At 49.2% G+C, this 24,883-nt stretch overlaps 1 protein-coding gene across 5 annotated transcripts in view; it reads right to left on the bottom strand.

The window, feature by feature from the left end:
* Positions 1-24,883, bottom strand: part of LOC105483630 (C-C motif chemokine ligand 25) — a 48,595-nt gene that overhangs the window by 22,946 nt on the left and 766 nt on the right. Inside the window, exons 1-2 of one of the 5 annotated variants that reach the window (XM_071085966.1) lie at positions 2,829-3,078; positions 1,900-2,045 (exon numbers count right to left, since the gene is read on the bottom strand). The exons of 1 other annotated variant lie outside the window; for it this stretch is intronic. The gene's annotated coding sequence lies outside the window, so the exon portion shown is untranslated. Of the gene's footprint in view, positions 1-1,899; positions 2,144-2,828; positions 3,079-24,883 lie in introns of those variants that run through there. 3 more of the 5 variants (XM_071085967.1, XM_011744726.3, XM_071085968.1) reach the window with 3 other exon arrangements.

The following is a 24,883-nucleotide window of genomic DNA, read 5'->3' as shown; positions in this document are numbered from 1 at the left end:
AAATGCCAGCCTGACTGCCCAGTGGCTCTCCAGGGCTGACTCGGGGCTGCAGAGCAGAGGCTGGTATGAGTCTCTTGTGGCTGCTGAAACAAATGACCAGAAACAGAGCAGCTTAAAGCAACACAGACTTATGATTTTACAGCACTGGAAGTCAGATGTCCTAAAATTAAGGCGTTGATGAGGCTGGTTCCTCCTGGAAGCTCCATTTACAGCCTTTCCCAGCTTCTAGAGGTACCCACAGCTCTCATCTTGGGGCCCCTTCCTCCACCTTCACAGCTAGCAGCACGGCCTCTTCCAGCCTCTTTCTGATGGTGACCCTCCTGCCTCCTCCCTTTTTTTTTTTTTCCTCTGAGACAGAGTCTTGCTCTATAGCCAAGGCTGGAGTGCAGTGGCTCCATCTAGCAGCAACCTCTGCCCTCCGAGTTCAAGCGATTCTCCTGCCTCAGCCTCCCAAGTAGCTGGGATTGCAGGCATGCGCCACCACGTCCAGCTAATTTTGTATTTTTAGTAGAGACAGGGTTTCTCCATGTTGGACAGGCTGGTCTTGAACTCCCAACCTCGTGATCTGCTTGCCTCAGCCTCCCAAAGTGCTGGGATTACAGGCATGAGCCAGAGAGACCAGCTTTTTTTTTTTTTTTTTTTTTTTGAGACAGAGTCTTGCTCTGTAGCCAAGGCTGAAGTGCAGTGGCTCAATCTCAGCGCACTGCAACCTCTGCCCCCACCCCCCCACCCGAGTTCAAGCAATTCTCCTGCCTCAGCCTCTCAAGTACAACTGGGACTACAGGCATGTGCCACCACGCCTGGCTAATTTTTGTATTTTTACTAGAGTTGGGGTTTCACCTTGTTGGCCAGACTGGCATCAAGGGATCTACCTGCCTTGGCCTCCCAAAGTGCTGGGATTATAGGCATGAGCCACTGCAACCAGCCCCTGCTAATTTTTTTTTTTTTTTTTTGATATGAGTCTCGCTCTGTCACCAGGCTGGAGTGCAGCGGTGCAATCTCGGCTCACTGCAACTTCCACTTCCCGGGTTCAAGCTATTCTCCTCCCTCAGCCTCCTGAGTAGCTGGGACTACAGGCACGTGCCAACACACCCAGCTAATTTTTGTATTTTTACTAGACACGGGGTTTAACCATGTTGGCCAGGATGGTCTTGATCTCTTGACCTCATGATCCGCCCACCTCAGCCTCCCAGAATGTTGGGATTACAGGCGTGAGCCACCGCGCCAGGCCCCAGCTAATTTTTAAAAATATTTTGTAGAGGCCGGGCGTGGTGGCTCAAGCCTGTAATCCCAGCACTTTGGGAGGCCGAGACAGGCAGATCACGAGGTCAGGTGATAGAGACCATCCTGGCTAACATGGTGAAACCCCGTCTCTACTAAAAAAAATACAAAAAAATAGCCGGGCGAGGTGGCAGGCGCCTGTAGTCCCAGCTACTTGGGAGGCTGAGGCAGAAGAATGGCGTGAACCCGGGAGGCGGAGCTTGCAGTGAGCTGAGATCCGGCCACTGCACTCCAGCCTGGGCGACAGAGCGAGACTCCGTTTCAAAAAAAAATACATATTTTGTAGAGACTGTGTCCTGCTGTGTTGTCCAGGCTGGTCTCAAACTCCTAGGCTCAAGCGATCCTCCCTCCTCAGCATCCCAAAGTGATGGGATTACAGGTGTGAGCCACCGTATCTGGCCAAGGGGGCATTATTTTACCTACCACAGCATCCGTGGGGGCCAAACTCATAAGATGGGGGGGTCCACGGGAAACTTCCTGAGCGAGGTGATGTGTGGGTTTAGTTCTGGAAGACTGCAGGGCTGGTGGGGGTTTGTGCTATGTGGGAAGAGGATTCCAGGCCGAGAGAACAGAGTCCATAGAACAGCAGGCTCCTAAATACCTACCCCAAATACCTACCCTGGCCGTGCCTGGAGAGAGAGTTGGCTGTCACCGCTTAGGTGGGGGTGGTGAGGCGGGGCCAGCGGTGGGCTGCCAGAGAGCTGCTAAATAATCTAAAATGCACAGGACCACCCCCTACCAGGAAGAATCAGCCAGCGGGTAGCCTAGAGGGTGAGAATGCTTCTGTCCTCATCCATCTGGACTCAGAGGGGGTTTCCCAGCAGGGACAGCTGGAAGGTGTTTACTGGGTGACCTTTGGCCTTTCTACCCCTGCCCCCACCCCCCACCCCGTCTCCTGCTTTTCTTGGGAAAAGCTGATTTTAGTTCCTGGTGACCCTTGGCCTCCTCAGGGAACAGAAGCATTTGTGTGGGCTGATGGCTTCTACCTCTGGAATGTGACTGCTCGGCCTGACCCGAGCCCTGGAGGACAAGGGATCTAAGAATAGTGATGTTTTTCTCCCCACCCCTAGGCCTGGCCCGCTCTGGCCTCCGGATCCCATGCCCCTCGCTGTGCTGGAAGAGGTGGTCAGGCAGACAATGTCTGAGGGAAACGTCTCGAGCCTGTGCTGGTCACTGGGCTGGAAAGGAGCTGGTTCGTTCATGGGGCACAGGGCAGAGATGACGGGATTTGCGGAGGAGGGGTTGGGTTGGGGTGGTGGGTCTGCACCTTGCCAGCACCTCGCACCCCAGGCCTGCCCTATTCTCCCTACAGCTTCTTGTCCCTGCTGCCTCTGAAGGACTTATGTCACGGATCCCCTCATTGGCCACCCCTTGGAGTTGGCAGGTTCTCCTTGGGCTGGAGCAGGAGTGGAGTGCCTCTCTTGCCGACTGGAAAAGGGACCCCAAGCTTGGGAGGCCTGATCCAGTGGGGCAAGGGCCCTGGTGCCAGTGCCGGAGAGGGACTGGTCCCTGGGGGCCTCGTGTCTGCTGGGATGTCATAAACCCACCTGGTGTCCTCAAGACAGGCCCTTGAAGGTAGGGCTCACTGCTTGTTCATCCGGTCCGCAAGCTTCGACTGCCTCATGGGTGCCAGGCCCCCCATGCGGGGCACTGGGGATGCCAAGGGGGACAGATCCCCGCTTCCTTCCTGAAGGAGCCTGCAGTGACCCAGGAGAGCAGGGCTCACATTTGCTGATGTCTCAGTCAAGAGCCGGGCCCTGCACTGGATGCGGGAGCTATGGTTGAGGGCAAAGCAGCTGCATTTCTGGGGGACAAGGTAGGGAGACATCAGCCACAGGAAGGGAAGGCAGCAGGGATCTGGGTAAAGAAAACCCCAGGGGCCGGGTGCCAGTGGCTCATGTCTGTAATCCCAGCACTTTGGGAGGCCAAGGCCGGTGGATCACTTGAGATCAGGAGTTCAAGACCAGCCTGGCCAACATAATGAATCCCTGTCTCCACTTAAAAAAAAAAAAAAAAAAAAAAAATTAAAAATTAGCTGGATGTGGTGGCACATGCCTATAATCCCAGCTACTCAGGAGACTGAGGCAGGAGAATCGCTTGAATCTGGGAGGCGGAGGTTGCAGTGGACTGCACTCCATCCTGGGCGACAGAGCAAGCCTCTGTCACTAAAAACAGACAAACAAACCCGGGTGCAATGGTATAAAGAGGGGGACAAGGAAGGAAAGTTTGTGTCCAGGGAAGCCCCTGCACCCTGGAGGGTGGAGGCTAGTTTCAGGGTTTGGTCGTCCCTCCCACGGGGGCCCACCCAATCCCACTGCTGGCTCCTGCCCTCTACCTGATGTGGCTGCAACTGCTCTGGCCAGCCGGGTGATTTCCATGTGACCCCTCCCCAAGCCTGAGCCCCGTGAGTCAGCAGTGTGGGTAACAAGGGCCACCCGAGGTCCTCTGCTCACCCTGCTGAAACCCCGTGGGCTGTAGCACAGTCATGCGTCCCCCGGGGTGCACCCCAGTAAGACAGAAGCACATCAGGTACTGAATGGGAATGAGGATGGAACACAGATGAAAGACCACTGAGACTGGGCGGTGGCTCATGCCTGTAATCTCAGCCCTTTGGGAGGCCGAGGTGGGCAGATCTCTGTCGCCCAAGAGTTTGAGACCAGCCTGACCAACAAGGTGAAAACCCTGTCCTTATTGAAAATAAAAAAATTAGCCGGGTTTGGTGGCACATGCCTGTAATCCCAGCTACTCGGGAGGCTGAGGCATGAGAATCGCTTGAACCTGGCAGGCGGAGGTTGCAGTGAGCCGAAATTGTGCCATTACACTCCAGCCCAGCCTAGGTGACAGAGCAAGAATGTCTCCAAAAAAAAAAAAAAGACTAATATGGCCGGGCGCGGTGGCTCACGCCTATAATCCCAGCACTTTGGGAGGCCGAGGCGGGCGGATCATGAGGTCAGAAGATCGAGACCATCCTGACTAACACGGTGAAACCCCATCTCTACTAAAAATACAAAAAATTAGCTGGGCATGGTAGGTGGCGGGCACCTGTAGTCCCAGCTACTAGGGAGGCTGAGGCAGGAGAATGGCGTGAACCCGGGAGGCGGAGCTTGCAGTGAGCCAAGATTGCACCACTGCACTCCAGCCTGGGCAACACAGCGAGACTCTGTCTCAAAAAAAAAAAAAAAAGATGAATACATCCCTTTTCCCTAGCTGTTTCTTCCTCTCCTACCTGGACCTGAAGCCACCGCTTTAACTGCACCATTTAGAGTGTCCCTGTCTCCCCAAATTCAAGCCTCTTAAGCCTCAGGCCCTTGATTGGATGGAGTACCCACAGATGTCACCATAAACCCACGATCTCCCACCCAGCTGGGCTCCTCCCCTCCCCCAGAGCAGCCCTTTGCTGTAAAATGGGGCTAACAGAACTGAATAGGCTGTTACTGTGAGGATTTGAGGGTATCAGTACAGTGCTTGGCCCAGGGCTCGGGAGCCACTACTACTCTACAGGGTCACAGGCCTCCTGACCGTAACTCCTATGGGTGCATGATTTACCGGGCCAACCTGAGTGCTGGGCATTTAGGTAGTTTCCAACCAGAAGGTAACTTATTAAAGATCCTAAGACACGTCCTCCTGCAGGCAGCCCTTCCACAGGTGGCTTAGGGGTAATTTTCAGTGGTATAATCACAAGCTCAGACTATGAACCCTCTTTTTTTTTTTTTTTTTTTTTGAGATGGAGTCTCGTTCTGTTGCCCAGGCTGGAGTGCAATGGCACGATAGGCTCACTGCAACCTCCACCTCCCAGGATGAAGCGATTCTCATGCCTCAGCCTCTCCAGTAACCAGGATTACAGGTGTGCTAATTACTGCCATGCCCAGCTAATTATTATATTTTTAAAGAGCTACTGAGCGCGACCTCCTGATCTCAGGTGATCTGCATTTTTACAGAGCTACTGAGCTCAAACTCCTGACCTCAGGTGATCCGCCTGCCTCAGCCTCCCAAAGTGCTGGGATTACAGGCAGGAGCCACTGGGCCCGACTTTTTTTTTTTTTTTCCATAGAGACAGGTTCTTGCTATGTTGCCCTGGCTGGTCTTGAACTCCCGGACTCAAGCAATTCTCCTCCTGCCTCAGCCTTCCAAAGTGCTGGGATTACAGGCGTGAGCCACCACGCCTGGTCTATGAACCCTCTTATATGCTGGGTATGCATTATCCAAAGGGTCTCTCCAATTGAAATGGCAGCCACCCCTTTGGAAAGCAAGTGTTGAGGTCCTGGCAGCATTGGAATGATCCTTGCTGTGACCAACCCTGGGCCAATAGGCCCTCCCCTGATGCCCAATACATCCACTCTTAGGCTCCTAGACTCCCCTTCTCTTCCTGGGAATTGTCTGTTTCTGATCTTTGCACCTTTGGTGCTTATCAATTTGCATGAGCTTTTAATAGACTGATAACACCTGGTGCTACAGTTTCAATGTTCGTTCCCTCCAAAACTCACGGTGAAACTTAATCCTCGATGTAGCAGTCAGTGTCGACAGAGGTGGGGCCTTTAAGGGGTGACTGAGTCATGAGAATTCTGGCCTCATGAACAGATCAATCCATTCATGCGTTAATAGATCCACAGGTTAATAGATAATGGGTTATCATAGGAGGGCAACTGGTGGCTTTGAAAGAATAGGAAGAAGGGGCTGGGTGCACACGCCTGGAATCCCAGCACTTTGGGAGGCTGAGGTGGGTGGATCACAAGGTTGGAAGATCGAGACCATCCTAACACGGTGAAACCCTGTCTCTACTTTAAAAATACAAAAAATTAGCCGGGTGTGGTGGTGGCAGTGAACCAAGATCACACCACTACACTTGCCGCAACCTCCGCCTCCTGGGTTCAAGCAATTCTCAGGTGATCAGCCCCCCTCAGCCTCCCAACAGGCTAAGATTACAGGGGTGAGACACTGCACCCTGCCAACCCCCAGCTAATTTTTATTTTATTTTTATTTTTTGATATGGAATTTTGTGTCGCCCAGGCCGGAGTGAAAGTGGCGCGATCTTGGCTCACTGCAACCTCTGCCTCCCAGGTTCAAGCAATTCTCCTGCCTCAGCCTCCTGAGTAGCTGGGACTACAGGCTCTCGCCACCATGCCCCGCTAATTTTTGCATTTTTAGTAGAGACAGGCTTTCATCGTGTTGGCCAGGCTGGTCTCAAGCTCCTGACCTCAGGTGATCAGCCTGCCTTGGACCATCAATGTGCTGGGATGACAGGCATGAACCACCCCGCCCAGGCTTGATTTTTCAAAGATGTTTTAAAGTTAGAGTCTTGCTATGTGGCCTAAGGGAACTCCCCGCCTCAAGTAACCCTCCTGACTTAGCCTCCGGCATAGGATGAAATTATATTCAACCCTAAAAAGGAATGAAGTACTAACTCCTTCTACAATAGCACATGAACCTTAAAAACATGCTCAGTGAAAGAAACCAGACACAAAATAATTCACTGGATAAGATTCCATTTGTATGAAGTATCCAGAGTAGAAAAATCCGTGGAGTCAGGAAGTAGACTAGTGGGTTCCAGAAATGGGGAATGACAAGCTAATGGTTACAGGGTTTCTTTATGGGGTAATGAAAATATTCTGGAGACCAGGCATGGTGGGTCACACCTGTAATCCCAGCACTTTCGGAGGCCGAGATGAGTAGATCACTTGAGGTCAGGGGTTTGAGACCAGCATGGCCAACACGGCGATACTGTCTCTACTAAAATACAAAAATTAGCTGGCCGTGGTGACACACACATGTAGTCCCAGCTACTTGGGAGGCTGAGGCGGGAGCATCACTTGAACCCAGGAGGTGGAGGTTGCAGTGAGCCAAGATTGTGCCATTGCACTCTAGCCTGGGTGACAGAATGAGACTCCATCAAAGAAAGAAAGAGAAAGAGAGAGAGAGGGAAAGAGGGAAGGAAGGAAGGAAGGAAGGAAGGAAGGAAGGAAGGAAGGAAGGAAGGAAGGAAGGAGAAAGCAAGAGAAAGAAGAGAGAGAGAAAGAAAGAAAGAGAAAGAAAGAAAGAGAGAGAAAGAAAGAAAAAGAGAGAAAAAGAGAAAGAGAAAAAGAGAGAGAGAAAGAAAAAAAAGAGAGAGAAAGAAGGAAAGAAAAAGAAAGAGAAAGAGAGAAAGGAAAGAAAAAGAAAAAGAGAAAGAAAAAGAAAGACGAAAGAAAAAAGAGAAAGAAAAAGAGAAAGAAAGAAAAAGAAAGAGAAAGGAAAGAGAGAAAGAAAGAAAAAGAGAGAAAGAAAAAGAAGAGAACGAAAGAAAAAGAAAGAAAGAAAGAAAGAAAAAGGAATGGAAGGGTTATAGTTAGGATCCAGAAAGTGAACTCTGGAAAACGTCCCAAGCTGGCTCAGGCCAGTGACCTGTGTTATCTTGCGTGTGGTGTTAGAGAGGCTGCAATTCTGTGACAAGCAGTGGAGAGGTCTGTGCTGCCCTCTGGGTCATTGACCCCCATGCTGTTTACTGGACGGCCACCAAGAAGGTGAGTTAAGTGCCCTGCTGGGTTCCTGCTTTAAACAGGCTTTTGAGGTGGTGGCACCAGTACTGCCTGCCTTGTACAAATAAACAAACTGCGGCTGGGGAAAGTGAAGTAATTCCTAAAGTCAAGCATGGTGGCCAGGCGCGGTGGCTCACACCTGTAATCCCAGCACTTTAGGAGGCTGAGGCAGGTGGATCATTTGAGATCAGGAGTTCTCGACCAGACTGCCCAACATGATGAAACCCCATCTCTGCTAAAAATACAAAAAAATTAGCCGGGTATGGTGGTGGGTGCCTGTAATCTCAACCATTCAGAAGGCTGAAGCAAGAAAATTGCTTGAATCTGGGACACGAGGTTGCAGTGAGCTGAGATCGTGCCACTGCACTGTAGCCTGGGCGACAGAGCAAGACTCTGTCTTAAATAAATAGGCCAGGCGCAGTGGCTCACACCTATAATCCCAGCACTTTGGGAGGCCGAGGCAGGTGGATTACGAGGTCAGGAGATCAAGAGCATCCTGGCCAACATGGTGAAACCCCCATCTCTACTAAAAATATAAAAATTAGCTGGGTGTGGTGGCACGTAACTGTAATCCCAGCCACTTGGGAGGGTGAGGCAGGAGAATCGCTTGAACCCAGGAGGCGGAGGTTGCAGTGAGCCGAGATCATGCCACTGCACTCCAGCCTGGCGACAGAGTGAGACTCCATCTCAAAAATAAATAAATAAATAAAGTAAGTAAGCCTGGTATTCCTGTGTCTGCTCCGGGGCCAGCCTCTTCAGGTCAGAACTGTGCACAAGGTAGAACTGCCAATGAGCCGTGGCTGCAAGGACTCTTCACACAGTAACACCGTGGCCACCTGCCCCTCCAACTCTGATCTCATCCAGGAAGTGAACTCCAAACTGCTGCTAACCTGAAAATAAACTCAACTGCCTGAGAAAAAACATAAAGCCTCTAATCTTCTCCTATGACCGATTTCACTGGTGCTTGAGGTGGCATTGGATTGAAGTTGGGCCTCAGAAGAACACAGGGCTTCTAGAAGGTTCTTCCAGCTTTTTGGAGCTTGCCCGGCTTCTGTTTTCAGAATGGACAGTGAACTGGGGTGGGCTGTGATGCCTTGGCTCTGTGTGGGGGCTGACCAGTGAACTGCTCGCCTGACAGGCACACCCATTTCTGATGATGTCCCCAGAGTAACTCCATCCGGTATATGGAACTCTCCAGAATTTTGAGACAGAATGGCTTTCCCCCACATCTGTCTCTAATTGACCTGGCTGCCACCTTCTTCACATTTCACTGGTCACTCAGGGTCCTGCTGACCCCACATCTTAGACATCTGGAATCAGCCTCCTTCTCGCCAGAACCCTCCAGCACTCCTCCGGCCACCAGTCCACTCTGCCATCTCTCCTTCAGTTGTCTAGATGGCCTCCCTGGAGGCCTCCCCACTTCTCATGTTGTATCTTCTACTTGCCCCAGGTTTCTGTGGAAAGAAGGAAAAAAGGAAAGAAGAAAGGAAGGAAGGAAGGGAGGGAGGGAGGGACGGAGGGGAGAGAAAGAGAAAGAAAGGAGGGAAGGAGGGAAAAGAAAAGAAAGGAAGGAAGGGAAAGAGAAAGAAAGAAAGAGATAGAGAGGGCCAGGTGCCATGGCTCATGCCTGTAATCCCAGCACTTTGGAAAGCCGAGGTAGTTAGACCACCTGAGGTTGGGAGTTCGAGACCAGCCTGATCAACACGGAGAAACCCCATCTCTACTAAAAATACAAAATTAGCCCCGCGTGGTGGCACATGCCTGTAATCCCAGCTACTCGGGAGGCTGAGGCAGGAGAATTGCTTGAACCCAGGAGGCAGAGGTTGCGGTGAGCCAAGATCACGCCATTGCACTCCAGCCTGGGCAACAAGGGAGAAACTCTGTCTCAGAAAAAAAAAAAGGAGAGAATCATATAAGTCTCTCAGGTTTTTTTTGTTTTTTTTTTTTGAGACAGAGTCTCGCTCTGTCGCCCAGGCTGGAGTGCAGTGGCGCAATCTCGGCTCACTGCAAGCTCTGCCTCCCGGATGCACACCATTCTCCTGCCTCAGCCTCCCGAGTAGCTGGGACTACAGGCGCCCGCCACCATGCCCAGCTAATTTTTTGTATTTTTAGTAGAGACGGGGTTTCACCGTGTTAGCCAGGGTGGTCTCAATCTCCTGACGTCGTGATCCGCCTGCCTCGGCCTCCCAAAGTGCTGGGATTACAGGCCTGAGCCACCGCGCCCGGCAGTCTCTCAGTTTTAAACTCTTTCAGCTAAAAGATAAATTCTTTGTTTGTTTGTTTGTTTAAGACAGATCTCACTGCCGTCCAGGCTGGATTGCAGGGGCACAATCTCAGCTCACAGCAAACTCCAATTCCTGGGTTCAAGCGATTCTCCTGCTTTTCTCCTGCCTCAGCCTCCTGAGTTGCTGGGATTACAGGCATGTTCTGCCATGCCTGGCTAATTTTTGTATTTGTATTTTTATATATATTGTTTGAGATGGAGTTTCACTCTTGTCGCCCAGGTTGGAATGCAGTGGCATAGTCTCGGCTCACTGCAACCTCCACCTCCTGGGTTCAAGCAATTCTCCTGCCTCAGCCTCCCAAGTAGCTGGAATTACAGGCACCCGCCACCAAGCCCGGCTAATTTTTGTATTTTTAGTAGAGATGGGGTTTCACCATGTTGGCCAGGCTGGCCTTGAACTCCTGACTTCAAGTGATCACCAGCCTCAGCCTTCCAAAGTGCTGGGATTACAGGCGTGAGCCACCACACCCAGCCAATAAATTTTCAATGCCCACCCCCTTTATTTCTCTGCGGCTACTGTAACAAACAACCACAACCCTGGTGACTTAAAACAACTATTTTATGTTATTTATTTTATTTATTTTAATTTTAGACAGGGCCTCACTCTATTGCCCAGGTTGGAATGCCATGGTGCGATCATGGCTCACTGCAGCCTCAGTCTCATGGGCTCAGTCCATCTTCCCACCTTGGTCTCCCAAGTAGCTAGGACTACAGGCATGTGCCACCACGCCGAGCTAATTTTATTTTTTGTACAGATGGGGTTTCACCATATTGCCCAGGCTAGTCTCAAACTCCTGAGCTCAAGCAATCTGTCCATCTCAGCCTCCCAAAAGTGCTGGAATTACAGATGTAAGCCACCGCATCCAGCCCAAAGCAGTACATTTTATTATCTTACAATCCTGTGGTCAGAAGTCTGAAATTAGTTCTTACTAGGTTCTAAAATCAAGGTGTGCGCAGGGCTGGTTCCTTCTAGAGGCTCCAAGGGAGGATCCATTTCCCTGCATTTCCCAACATCTAGAGGCCGTCTGAATTCCTTGGCTTGTGGCCCCTTCCACCACCTTCAAGCCGGCAGTGCAGCCTCTTCCAATCTCTGATTCTGATCCTCCTGCCTCCTTCTTATAAGGACCCTGTGATGACATTGGGTCACCCAGATCATCCAGAATGATCTCCCATCTCAAGATCTTTTTTTTTTTTTTTTTTGAGATGGAGTCTTGCTCTGTTGCCCAGGCTGAAGTGCAGTGGTGCAACCTCGGCTCACAGCAACCCCAGCCTCCAAAGTAGCCTGGGACTACAGGCGTGTGCCACCATAGCTGGCCAATTTTTGTATTTTTAGTAGAGACAGGGTTTCAGCATGTTGGCCAGGCTGGTCTCAAACTCCTGGCCTCAGGTGATCCACTCACCTCAGCCTCCCAAAGTGCTGGAATTACAGGCATGAGTCACCATGCCTGGCCCATCTCAAAATCTTTAACCAGGTTGGGCACAGTGGCTTACACCTATAATCCCAACACTGGGAGGCTGAGTTGGGAGTATCGTTTGAAGCCAGGAGTTCAATAAAACCAGCTTGGGCAACATAGTGAGACCCCATTTCTAAAAAAATTTTTTTAAATTAGCTGGGGATTATGTCTGTAGCCCCAGCTACTCAGGAGGCTAAGCCAGGAGGATCGCTTGAGCCCAAAAGTTTTGAGGCTGTAGTGAACTGTGATCATGCCACTCCATTCCAGCCTGGGTGACAGAGCAAGACCCTATCTCTCTTTTTTTTTTTTTTTGAGATGGAGTCTCGCTCTGTTGCCCAGGCCAGAGTGCAGTGGCACGATCTCGGCTCACTGTAAGCTCCGCCTCCCGGGTTCACGCCATTCTCCTGCCTCAGCCTCCCGAGTAGCTGGGACTACAGGCGCCCGCCACCACGCCTGGCTAATTTTTTATATATTTAGTAGAGACGGGGTTTCACCATGTTAGCCAGGATGGTCTCGATCTCCTGACCTCGTGATCCACCTGCCCTGGCCTCCCAAAGTGCTGGGATTACAGGAGTGAGCCAGCGTGCCCGGCCAGACCCTATCTCTTAAAAAAAAAAAAAAAAAAAGACCCGTAAGCCTGCCATGTGATGTACCATATTAATTGGTTCCAGGGTATCAGGACATAGAAACCTCTGGGGTGGGGGGGAGACGGGATCCACCAATGTTTCCTGAAAAGGGTCTGATAGCAAATATTTGGGGCTTTGTAGGGTACGTGTCCTCTGTTGCTAGGGCCGGCTATATAATTTCCATGGCCTGACGCAAAATAAAAACACAGGGCCCTTCAGTCATAAACTATAAAGAACTTCAGAACGGGGACAGTGGAAGGGCAGGGCCCTGCGTGATGCAGTTTGCACATCCATAAAGCGGGTCCTGTCTGCACAACTTCCACCTCTGTGGCAGCTCAAGAGCGTCCCCTGGCCACACACAAAGGAGAGGCGTGGCTGTGTTACTGGCAAGCTTTATGGACACTGAAACTTGCATTTCATGTATTTTTCACATGTCACAAAATACTACTGTTAGTTTTCCAACCGTGGAAAAATCATTCTTGGCTCACGGGCCATTGGAAAACAGGCATGGGCCGCATCGGGCTGTAGTGGGTTGACTACATGGGCTATGGGATCACATCAGAGCTTCTCTGCCCGACTTTCCAGGGCTCCTCAAGGTCAGTGACACCTCACTGTGATCTCCCCTCCGAACCAGCGCCCCTGCTCCCCAAATGATCCTCCCTGACAAAAGTTTTGAGGCTGTAGTGAACTGTGATCATGCCACTGCACTCCAGCCTGGGTGACAGAACAAGACCCTATCTCTTAAAAAAAAAAAAAGAGCCCAGGAGGCTGAGGCTGCAGTGAGCCATGATCACACCATGGCATTCCAGCTTGGGCAACAGAGTGAGGCCCTGTCTAAAATTAAAATAAAATAAAATAAATAAAATGAAACGGCTCTATGCCATTGCTCCTGCCAGTCCCTCTGTCTGGAACTCCCCACTTCTCTTCTCTGCCCGGCCGACCCTTCCTCATGGATTAATGTGGCCCCGACACTGCCCTCCATGGGAGGCCGATCTGTGCCCATCCCTCGTCACGCTGGGTGGATTTATGTGTCCACGTGTCCGTCTTTGCCTCGGGGCAGTGATATCTTCTAGAGCAGGGACTTGGGCTCAGTCAGCTTCTGTGTCTCCTAACCTCCTGGACTCACAACAGCTTATGCTGAAGGAATGGACAGGGACTGAGAGGGACGGCAAGAAAACCCCGAACTACCATTGCCGATTGATTCCTACTTCCTAGGATCAAAACTATGCTTCTGATTAAAAAAAAAAAAAAGGAAAACAGAGCCAGACGCGGTGACTCATGCCTGTAACACTTTGGGTGGCCAAGGCGGGTAGACCACTTGAGGTCAGGAGTTCGAGACTAGCCTGGCCAACATGGCAAAACCATGTCTCTACTAAAAATACAAAAAAATTAGCCAAGCGTGGGGGTGCGTGCCTGTAATCCCAGCTACTTGAGAGGCTGAGGCAGAAGAATCGCTTGAACCCGGGAGGCGGAGGTTGCAGTGAGCTGAGATCTTGCCATTGCACTCTAGCCTGTGCAACAAGACCAAAACTCCATCTCATAAAAAACTAAAAATAAAAGTGTAATCCACTATCAGTGGAGGTTACAGTGAGCCGAAATTGTGCCACTGCACTCCAGCCTGGATGACAGAGACAGACTCCATCACAAAAAGAAAAGCAAAACCAGACAGGAACTTCCTATCTCACAATCAGAGCAGGCAAATAAGGATCTTTGAGACCAAGCAGACCTGGGTTTTGTTTTTTTAGAAAATTTTTTTTAGAGACAGGGTCTTGCTGTCACCCAGGTTGGAGTGCAGTGGCATGATCACGGCTCACGGCAACCTCAAACTTCTGAGCTCAAGGGATCCTCCCACCTCAGTCACCTGACTAGCTGGGACTACAGGCACACGCCAGCACGTCTGGTTAAGTTTTTTTGTTTTTGTTTTTTGAGACAGAGTCTTGCTTTGTCGCCCAGGCTGGAGTGCAGTGGCACGATCCCGGCTCACTACAAGCTCTGCCTCCCGGGTTCACACCATTCTCCTGCCTCAGCCTCCCCAGCAGCTCGGACTACAGGCGCACGCCACCATGCCCGACTAATTTTTTGTATTTTTGGTAGAGATGGGGTTTCACCGTGTTAGCCAGGATGGTCTCGATCTCCTGACCTTGTGATCTGCCTGCCTCGGCCTCCCAAAGTGCTGGGATTACAGGTGTGAGCCACTGTGCCCGGCCGCCTGGTTAAGTTTTAAAAATTTTTGTAGAGACGGAGTCTTCCTTTATTGTCCAGGCTGGTCTCAAACTCTTGGCCTCAAGGATCTTCCTGCCTCAGCCTCCCTAAGTGCTGGAATTACAGGTGTGAGCCCCAGCACCTGCCCTTGGTTCCAAAGATTGTAAAAGTGGGTCAATTTAGTTCTCACAGTGCCCTCAGGAAGTGTGCCTGACCCTTATACACACTGCCCCAAAATTTAACCACCAATAGCCCACTGTTGACCAGAAACCTTACTCTTAACATATACAGTCCATTAACACATATTCTGTATTTTATTTGTATCGTATATTTTTATGATAAAGGAAGACAGAGAAAACAAGATGTACTTTAAAAAATCATTAGGAAAAGGCCAGGCAAGGTGGTTCATGCCTGTAATCCCAGCACTTTGGGAGGCCAAGTCAGGCGGATCACATGAGGTCAGGAGTTTGAGACCAGTCTGGCCAACATAGTGAAACCCAGGCTCTATTAAAAATACCAAAATTAGCCGGGCATGGTGGCAGACGCCTGTAATCCCAGCTACTCAGGAGACTGAGGCAGGAGAATCGCTTGAACCCAGGAGGTGGAGGTTGCAGTGAGCCAAGATCATACCACTGTACTCCAGCCTGGGGAATACAGCGAGACTGTCTCAAAAAAAAAAAAAAAAAAAAAATCATTAGGAAGAGAAAATACATTCATCATTCATTAAGTGGTAGTGGATCATAATGGTCTTCGTGTCGTCTTCACTTGGAGTAGGCTGAGGAGGAGGAGGAGGAGGAGGAGGAGGAGGAGGAGGAGGAGGAGGAGGAGGAGGAGGAGGAGGGGTTGGTCTTGCTGTCTCACAGGTGGCAGAGGTGGAAGAAAATCCACTTGTAAGTGGACCTGTACAGTTCAGATGTAGGACCCGGGTTGTTCAAGGATCACCTGGACTATGATAACCCCTGTTTTATTTATGTCATTTTTATTTTTAGAGACCGAGTTTCACTCTTGTCTCCCAGGCTGGAGTGCAATGGCGCGCTCTTGGCTTACCGCAACCTCCGCCTCCCAGGTTTAAGCGATTCTCCAGCCTCAGCCTTCCGAGTAGCTGGGATTACAGGCACCCACCACCACACCCGGCTAATTTTGTATTTTTAGTAGAGACAGAGTTTCTCCATGTTGGTCAGGCTGATCTCGAACTCTCAACCTCAGGTGATCCGCCTGCCTTGGCCTCCAATGTGCTGTGATTACAGGCGTGTGCCACCACACCAGCCTTATTTTATTTTTATTTATTGGAGACAAGAGTCTCGCTGTTGCCCAGACTGGAGTGCAGTGGCACCATCTTGGCTCACTGCAACCTCCCCTTCTCGGGTTCAAGTGATTCTCTTATCTCAGCCTCCAGAGTAGCTGGCATTACAGGCGTGTACCACCATGCCTGGCTAATTTTTTTACTTTTAGTAGAGATGGGGTTTTACCATATTGGCCAGGCTGGTCTGAACTCTTAGCCTCAAATGATCTGCCCACCTCAGCCTCCCAAAGTGCTGGGACTACAGGTGTGAGCCACCACATCTGGTCCACCCCCATTTTAGACATTTTAGAGATGAGGAAGCTGAAACTCAGAGAGATTAAATGACTCGCCAAGGTCACACAGCTGGTGAGTGCAGACCCTTTCACAAAAAACCAAAAAAACAAAAAAACAAAAAAAAAAAGGAAAGAAAAAAGAAAAAAGAAAAAAAAAAAGAAAAAAGCTATTGATACTGGGTTTGGTGGTTCACGCCTGTAATCGCAGCACTTCGAGAGACCAAGGTGGGTGGATCACTTGAGCTCAGGAGTTCGAGACCAGGCTGAGCAACATGGTAAAACCCTGTCTCTACAAAAAATGCAAAAATTTAGGTGGGCATGGTGGCACACGCCTATAGTCCCAGCTACTTGGGACACTGAGGTGGGAGGATGGCTTGAGTCCAGGAGGTTTAGGCTGCAGTGAGCCAAGATGGCACCACTGCACTCCAGCCTGGGCAATATAGTGAGACCCTGTCTTAAAAAAAAAAAAAAAGAAAAAGCTACTGGTAATCTAAAGATCTAAAGAAACAACATTCCAGTAGCAACAAGCACTCCTGGTGCCCCAGATCCTGGCTTTCAATACCATTCTCTACTAAAAGGAACCAGGGCCCCCTTGGAGACATGGCTGCTTCTAGGACAAAGGGCAGAAATATACAAGATAGGCCTGCAGCATTTTGTGTTGCCACAAAGTAAGCAACTGCTTCGAATAAAACAAATAAACAAAAAAACCACTGAAAAACACATCGATGGGAATATGTCAGAGGGCCACAGAAGCCAAATTAAAGAGTGGTAGATGGCCAAAGCCGGAACAATTTGACTGACAAAATACAGTAGTATTGGGTTATAACACAAAGCATAAAATAAACATCCAGGCCAGGCGTGGTGGCTTATGCCGATAATTCCAGCACTTTTGGAGGCCAAGGAAGGCGGATCACCTAAGGTCGGGAGTTCAAGACCAGCCTGACCAACGTGGAGAAACCCCGTCTCTACTAAAAATACAAAATTAGCCGGGCAAGGTGGCACATGCCTGTAATCCCATCTACTTGGAAGGCTGAGGCAGGAGAATCGCTTGAACCTGGGAGGCAGAGGTTGTGGTGAGCTGAGATCATGCCATTGTATTCCAGCCTGGGCAACAAGGGCAAAACTCCATCTCAAAAGCAAAATAAAATAAATAGGCCGGGCGCGGTGGCTCAAGCCTGTAATCCCAGCACTTTGGGAGGACGAGATGGGCGGATCACGAGGTCAGGAGATCGAGACCATCCTGACTAACACGGTGAAACCCCGTCTCTACCAAAAAATACAAAAAACTAGCCGGGCGAGGTGGCGGGCACCTGTAGTCCCAGCTACTTGGCAGGCTGAGGCAGGAGAATGGTGTAAACCCGGGAGGCGGAGCTTGCAGTGAGCCGAGATCTAGTTACTGCACCCCAGCCTGGGCGACAGAGGGAGCCGGGAGGCGGAGCTTGCAGTGAGCCGAGATCCAGTCACTGCACTCCAGCCTGGGCGACAGAGGGAGATTCTGTCTCAAAAAAAATTTAAAAATAAAAAATAAAATAAATAAATAAATAAATATATAGCATTCCATCCTGATATAATTCAATGACCTAATACATGGGGGAGAGTGACATAAATCTCCCATGTGGAAGGATTCTAGAAAACTTATGTTTCAGCTGTGGACAAGCTTAAAAAATAATAATTTATGTAGGCCAGATGCAGTGATGTAAATCGTAACCCCAGAACTTTGGGAGGCCAAGGTGGGAGGAGTGCTTGAGGCCAGGAGTTCCAGACTAGCCTGAGCAACATAGTGAGATCCCACCTCTACAAAAATATACAAAAAGTAGCCAGATGTGATGACACACACCTGTAGTCCCAGCTACTAGAGGCTGAGGCAGAAGGATCCCTTGAGCCCAGGAAGTTGAGGCTGCAGTGAGCCATGATCACACCACTGCACTCCAGCCTGGGCAACACAGCCAGACTCTGTCTCTAAAATTTATTAAAAAAAAAAAAATTATGTAGACAGTCTACCCTTAAAGAAATAGAGTATAACTTCCCACAACTTAGGTGTGGGTTACATATAGTGACTTCCTTCCACCGTATTCCAAAAAAAAAGAGGAGGGCTGGGCACAGTGGCTCATGCCTGTAATGCCAGCACTTTGGGAGAACAAGACGGGAGGATCACCTGAGGTCTGGAGTTCAACACCAGCCTGGCCAACACGGTGAAAACCCATCTCTACTAAAAAATACAAAATTAGCTGGGCATGGTGGTGCACACCTGTAATCCCCAGGCTGGAGTGTAGCAGCACAATCTTGGCTCACTACAACCTCCACCACCCAGGTTCAAGCAATTTTCATGCCTCAGCCTCCAGAGTAGCTGGGACTATAGGTGCACACCACCACATCCAGCTAATTTTTGTACTTTTTTAGTAGAGATGGGGTTTCACCATGTTGGCCAGGCTGGTCTCGAATTCCTGACCTCAAGTGATCCACCTGCCTCTATCTCCCAAAGGGCTAGGATTAGAGGTGTGAGCCACAGTGCCCGGCCGGGACCCTGTGTCTTTAAATAAAAAAACAATAAATTTGATAGGCTGTACCCTTGATATGGTGTGATGAAAATGGCACTTTACTTCCTTGATCTTGCTGCCAAAAACATGTCATCCCACTCTTATGAGAAAAATGCCACATAAATTCCAAAAGAGGGACATTCTTACCAAAATACCTGACTGGCACTCCTCAAAACTGTCAAGGTCATCACAAATTAGGGAAGTTTGAGAATCTGTCACAGCTAAGAAGAGCCTAATGAGGTAAGAGAACTGAAAGTGAGATGAACTGGTCGGGCGCGGTGGCTTACGCCTGAAATCCCAGCACGTTGGGAGGCCGAGGCAGGTGGATCACTTGAGGTCAGGAGTTCAAGACCAGCCTGGCCAACATGGCAAAACCCCGTCTCTACTAAAAATACAAAAATTAGCCGGGCATGATGGTGGGTCCCTGTAGACTGAGCTACTTGGGAGGCTGAGTCAGAAGGATCACTTGAACCCAGGAGGTGAAGGCTGCAGTGAGCCGAGATCACACCACTGCACTCCAGCCCAGGTGACAGAGCGAGACTCCATCTCAAAAAGAAAAAAAAAAAGTGAGATGGTCTCCTGGGTAGGACCCTGGAAGAGAAAAAAGATACTAGGGCAACACAAAGGAAGACTAAATAAACTCTGACCTTCAGTTAATAGCAAAGTATCAGTATTGGTCCATTAATTGCAACAAATTATCATTATTAATTTGTTACCAATATGTTACTCATTTGTAACTAAAATATTTAACTAATAGGGAATAATGGTAATTCTGGTTTTTTGTTTGTTTTTAACACAGGGTCAGGTCTCACGCCTGTAATCCCAGCACTTTGGGAAGCCAAAGCAGGTGGATCACCTGAGGTCAGGAGTTGGAGACCAGCCTGGCCAACATGGTGAAAACTCGTCTCTACTAAAAATATAAAAATTATCTGGGTGTGGTGGTGGGTGCATATAATCCCAGCTACTCGGGAGGCTGAGGCAGGAGAATCACTTGAACCCAGGAGACGCAGATTGCAGTGAGCTGAGATCACACCACTGCACTCCATGGGCGATAGAGTGAGACTTGGTCTCAAAAAAAAAAAAAAAAAAGAAAAAAAAGGACAGGGTCTGGCTATGTTGCCCAGGCTGTTCTGCAACTCCTGGGCTCAGAGATCCTCCCACCTTAGCCTCCCAAGTAGCTGGGATTATAAGCACCTGCCGCTGCACCAGGCCTGGTAACTCTCTACTACTACTTTGGCAGTATTTCTGTAAATCTAAAATTTTTATTTTATTTATTTATTTATTTTGAGATAAGGTCACACTCTGTCACCCAGAATGGAGGGCAGTGGTGCAATCACAGTTCACTGTAGCCTTGACCTCCCAGACTTAACCAGCCCTCCCACCTCAGCCTCCTCAGTACCTGGGAGCACAGGTGCGTCCTACCACACCCAGCAAATTTTTTAAATTTTTGCTAGAGATGGGGGTCTTGTTATATTACCTGCGCTGGTCTCAAACTCCAGGCCTCAACAGATCCTCCCACCTCAGCCTCCCAAACTGCTGGGATTATAGGTGTGAGCCACTGTGCCAGGTTTAAATTTTTCTAAAAGATAAAGTCTTTTTTTTTTTTTTTTTTTTTTTGAGACAGTCTCACTCTGTTGCCCATCACTCCAATCTCAGTTTAGAACATTTTATTTTCCTTTTTTTTTTTTTTTTTTTGAAATGGAGTTTGGCTTTTGTTGCCCAGGTTGGAGTGCAATGGCGCGATCTTGGCTCACTGCAACCTCTGCTTCCCCGGTTCAAGTGATTCTCCTCCCTCAGCTCCCAAGTAGTTGGGATTACAGGCGCCACCAAGCCCGACTAATTTTTGTAGTTTTAGAAGAGACGGGGTTTCACCATGTTGGCCAGGCTGGTTTATTTTTTATTTTTTGAAATGGAGTCTCGCTCTGTTGCCCCAGCTGGAGTGCAGTGGCACGGTCTTGGCTCACTGCAAGCTCTGCTTCCCGGGTTCACGCCATTCTTCTGCCTCCACCTCCCAAGTAGCTGGACTACAGGCGTCCACCACCACGCCCGGCTAATTTTTTGTATTTTTAGTAGAGACAGGGTTTCACCGTGTTAGCCAGGATGATCCCGATCTCTTGACCTCGTGATCCACCCACCTTGGCCTCCCAAAGTGCTGGGATTACAGGAGTGAGCCAACGTGCCTGGCGGCCAGGCTGGTCTTGAACTCCTGACCTCAAGTGATCTGCCTGCCTCAGCCTCCCAAAGTGTTGGGATTATATATGTGAGCCACCACACCTGGGTTAAAAAATAAAATCTATCAACAATACTAAAGTATAGATGAATGAATGAAGTTTATTTTTCATTGTGGGAACAATGATTATAGCTCCCATATCACAGAGCTATTTCTAGGATTTCGTGTTTTTGTTTTGTTTTGTTCTGTTTTTGAGACAGTCTCGCTTTGTTGCACAGGCTGGAGTGCAGCGGCGCAATCTCAGCTCACTGCAACCTCCAACTCCTGGGTTCAAGCGATTCTCCTGCCTCAGCCTCCTGAGTAGCTGGGATTACAGGCGCCTGCTACCATGCCTGGCTAATTTTTGTATTTTTAGTAGAGATGGGGTTTCACTATGTTGGCTAGACTTGTCTTGAACTGCTGACCTCGTGATCCGCCTGCCTCGGCCTCCCAAAGTGCTGGGATTATAGGCATCAGCCACCCTGCCCGGCCTATTTCTAGGATTTCACAGGAGGATGTCCATAAAGCATTTGCCATGAAGGACCCACTTAATTCAGAGAACTTGTCACCACTGTACTAACCCTATGCCGTCCACTACAGGAGCCACTAACTCTATGTGGTTATTTACATTTGAATTAATTAAAAACTTATGCTCAGTTTTTTTTTGTTTGTTTTTGTTTTTTGACATGGGGTTTTGCTTTGTTGCCCAGGCTGAAGTGTTGTGGCATGATCACAACTCACTGCAGTGTCGAACTACTGAGCTCGAGAAATCCTCTCACCTCAGCCTTTCAAGTAGCCGAGACTAAAGGCCCACACCATATCACCTGGCTATTTTTTTTTTTTCTTTGGTAGAGATAGGGGCTTGCTATGTTGCCCAGGCTGGTCTGGAACTCCTGGCCCCAAGTGATCCTCCCACTTCGGCTTCCCAAAGTGCTTGAGATTACAGGCATAAGCTGCTGTTGTCTGGCCAGAAAGTCAGTTCTTTAATGGTACCAGCCATATGCCAAGTGCAAAAAAAAAACACCCCACAAAACACATATGCAGGTCAGATGCAGTGGCTCATGCCTGTAATCCCAGCACTTTGGGAGGCCGAGGTTGGTGGATCACCTGAAGTTGGGAGTTCAAGACTGGCCTGGCCAACATGGTGAAATCCTGTTTCCACTAAAAATACAAAAAAAGTTAGTCAGGTGTGGTGGCAGGCGGTCCCAGCTACTTGGGAGGCTGAGGCACGAGAATCACTTGAACCCGGGAGGCAGAGGTTGCAGTGAGCCGAGATCACACCACTGCACTCCAGCCTGGGTGATAGTGCAAGATTCCGTCTCAAAAAAATAATAATAATGATGATAATAATAATAAATAAAAATATAAATATAGGCCAGACACTGTGGCTCACGCCTGTAATCCCAGCACTTTGGGAGGCCAAGGCCGTCAGATCACGAGGTCAGGAGATACAGACCATCCTGGTTAACATGGTGAAACCCCATCTCTACTAAAAATACAAGAAAAAATTAGCTGGGCGTGGTAGCGGGCGCCTGTAGTCCCAGCTACGTGGGAGGCTGAGGCAGGAGAATGGAGTGAACCTGGGAGGCGGAGCTTGCAGTGAGCCGAGATCGTGCCACTGCACTCCAGCCTGGGCGACAGGACGAGACTCTGCCTCAGACAAAACAAAAACAAAACAAAACAAAAAAAATATATAAACATTAGCCAGGCGTGGTGGTGCACGCCTGTAGTTCCAGCTACTTGGGAGGCTGAGGCAAGAGAATCGCTTAAACCCAGGAGGCGGAGTTTGCAGTGAGCTAAGATCACACCACTGCACTCCAGCCAGGGTAAGACAGTGAGACTCCATATTAAAAAAAAAAAAAAAAAAAAAAAGAAAGAGAAAAAGGAAAGAAAGAAAGAAAGAAAAGAAGAACAGAAAGAAAGAAAGAAAACCCCACGGAGCCAGGGGCTACTGAATTGGACGGTGCTGATACGGAACATGCCCATTATTGTGGGAAGTTCTTCTGGACAGCACTGTGGCAGACAACGAAGAATGTAACTATTCGTTCAGCGCTCTCACCTCCTTTGGGTCCCTCTGCAAATGACATCTCTTCAACCTTCTCAACCATCCTCTTTCAAACAGCAACTTCCACATTCCCTGTGCTCTTTCCCTAATTTGCTTTTCTTAGCCTGTTCACTTGACATGGAAATCACCTGGTTTCTCTTCTGACTCCCCATCCAGCACTGCAGAGTCTGATGCAGTAGCGACTGGTAATGTGTGATGGCTGAGCTCTTGAAATGCAGCCAGTCCGACTTGAGATGTGCGGTGCTGTGCTGTGCTGTGGAGTATAAAATACATACTAGATTTCCAAAGCAGGCAGCAGCCGAGCGCGGTGGCTCATACCTGTAATACCAGCACTATGGGAGGCCAGGGCGGGTGGATCACTTGAAGTAAGGAGTTCGAGGCCAGCCTGGGCAACATGGTGAAACCCCATCTCTACTAAAAATACAAAAAATTAGCCGGGCATGGTGGCAAATGTCTGTAATCTCAGCTACTCGGAAGGCTGAGGCAGGAGAATCATTTGAACCCAGGAGGCAGAGGTTGCAGTGAGCAAAGATCGTGCCACTGCACTCCAGCCTGGGCAACAGAGTGAGACTCTGTCTCCAAACAAACAAACAAACAAAACCAAGCAGGGCAACATGGTGAAACCTCATCTCTACTAAAAATACAAAAATTAGGCTGTAATTCCGGCACTTTGGGAGGGCGAGACAGGCAGATCACCTAACATCAGGAGTTCGAGACCGGCCTGACCAACAAGGTAAAACCCCATCTCTACCAAAAATACAAAAATTAGCTGGGCGTGGTGGCACATGCCTGTAATCCCAGCTACTCGGGGAGGCTGAAGCAGAAGAATCACTTTGAACCTGGGAAGCAGAAGTTGCAGTGAGCTGAGATGCTGCCACTACACTCCAGCTTGGGTGAGACAGACAGAGATTCGTCTCAAAAAAAAAAAAAAAAAAAAAAAAAATAGCGGGGTGTGGTCACGGGTGCCTGTGATCCCAGTTACTTGGGAGGGAGGCTGAGGCAGGAGAATTGCTTGAACCCGGGAGGGGAAGGTTGAAGTGAGCCGAGATCCCACCACTGCATTCCAGGCTGGGCAACAGAGTGAGACTCTGTTTCCAAAAAAAAAAAAAAAGCATGCAGGAAAGAAAAAGGACACACAAAGTATCTTGTATTTTGGAAAGATAATAGATACAAAATATCCTGTATTTTAAAATATTGACTACATGTTTAAATAATAACATATTCAACATACTGAGTTAAATAAAACACATTACAATTAACATCACCTGTTTCTTTTTACTTATTTTTAAATATGGCTAACAATTTAATTAATTTAAATTACATACCTCGCTGACAAATCTGTGGCTTGCTTATACTTCTTTTTTTTTTTGAGATGGAATTTCCCTCTTTCACCTAGGCTGGAGTGCAGAGGCAGGACCTTGGCTCACTGCAACCTCTGCCTTCCAGTTTCAAGCGATTCTCCTGCCTCAGCCTCCCGATTAGCTGGGATTACGGATACCCGCCACCACACCCAGCTAATTTTTGTATTTTTAGTAGAGATGGGGGTTTACCATGTTGGCCAGGCTGGTCTTGAACTCCTGACCTCGTGATCTGCCTGCCTTGGCCTCCCAAAGTGCTGGGATTACAGGCATGAGCCACTGTGCCTGGCCTGCTTTGCTTATATTTCTATTGCACCGTGATGATCCAGAATGCTAGCTACCATAAAATATAACAATTAAATGTTAAATTTAACATTTAATTGAGCTAGGTGTGGTGGCACATGCCTATAATCCCAGCTACTTGGGAGCCTGAGGCAGGAGGACTGCTTGAGGTCAGGAGTTAAACCTGTGGGATGATTGCACCTGTGAACAGCCACTGTACTCCAGCCTGGGCAACACAGTGAGACCCAATCTGTAAAAAGCTTTTCTAGGCCAGATGGTGGCTCACGCCTGTAATCCCAGCACTTTGGGAGGCCGAGGTGGGCGGATCAGGACGTCAAGAGAGAGAGACCATCCTGGCCAACACCGTGAAACCCCGTCACTCCTAAAAATACAAAAATTAGCTGGTTGTGGTGGCACGCGCCTGTAGTCCCTGCTACTCAGGAGGCTGAGGCAGGAGAATCGCTTGAACCCGGGAAGCGGAGGTTGCAGTGAGCCGAG

Source organism: Macaca nemestrina, chromosome 20, assembly GCF_043159975.1.
Source record: "Macaca nemestrina isolate mMacNem1 chromosome 20, mMacNem.hap1, whole genome shotgun sequence".
NCBI classification, from domain to species: Eukaryota; Metazoa; Chordata; class Mammalia; order Primates; family Cercopithecidae; genus Macaca; species Macaca nemestrina.
This window is presented reverse-complemented; position numbering and strand designations above follow the sequence as displayed.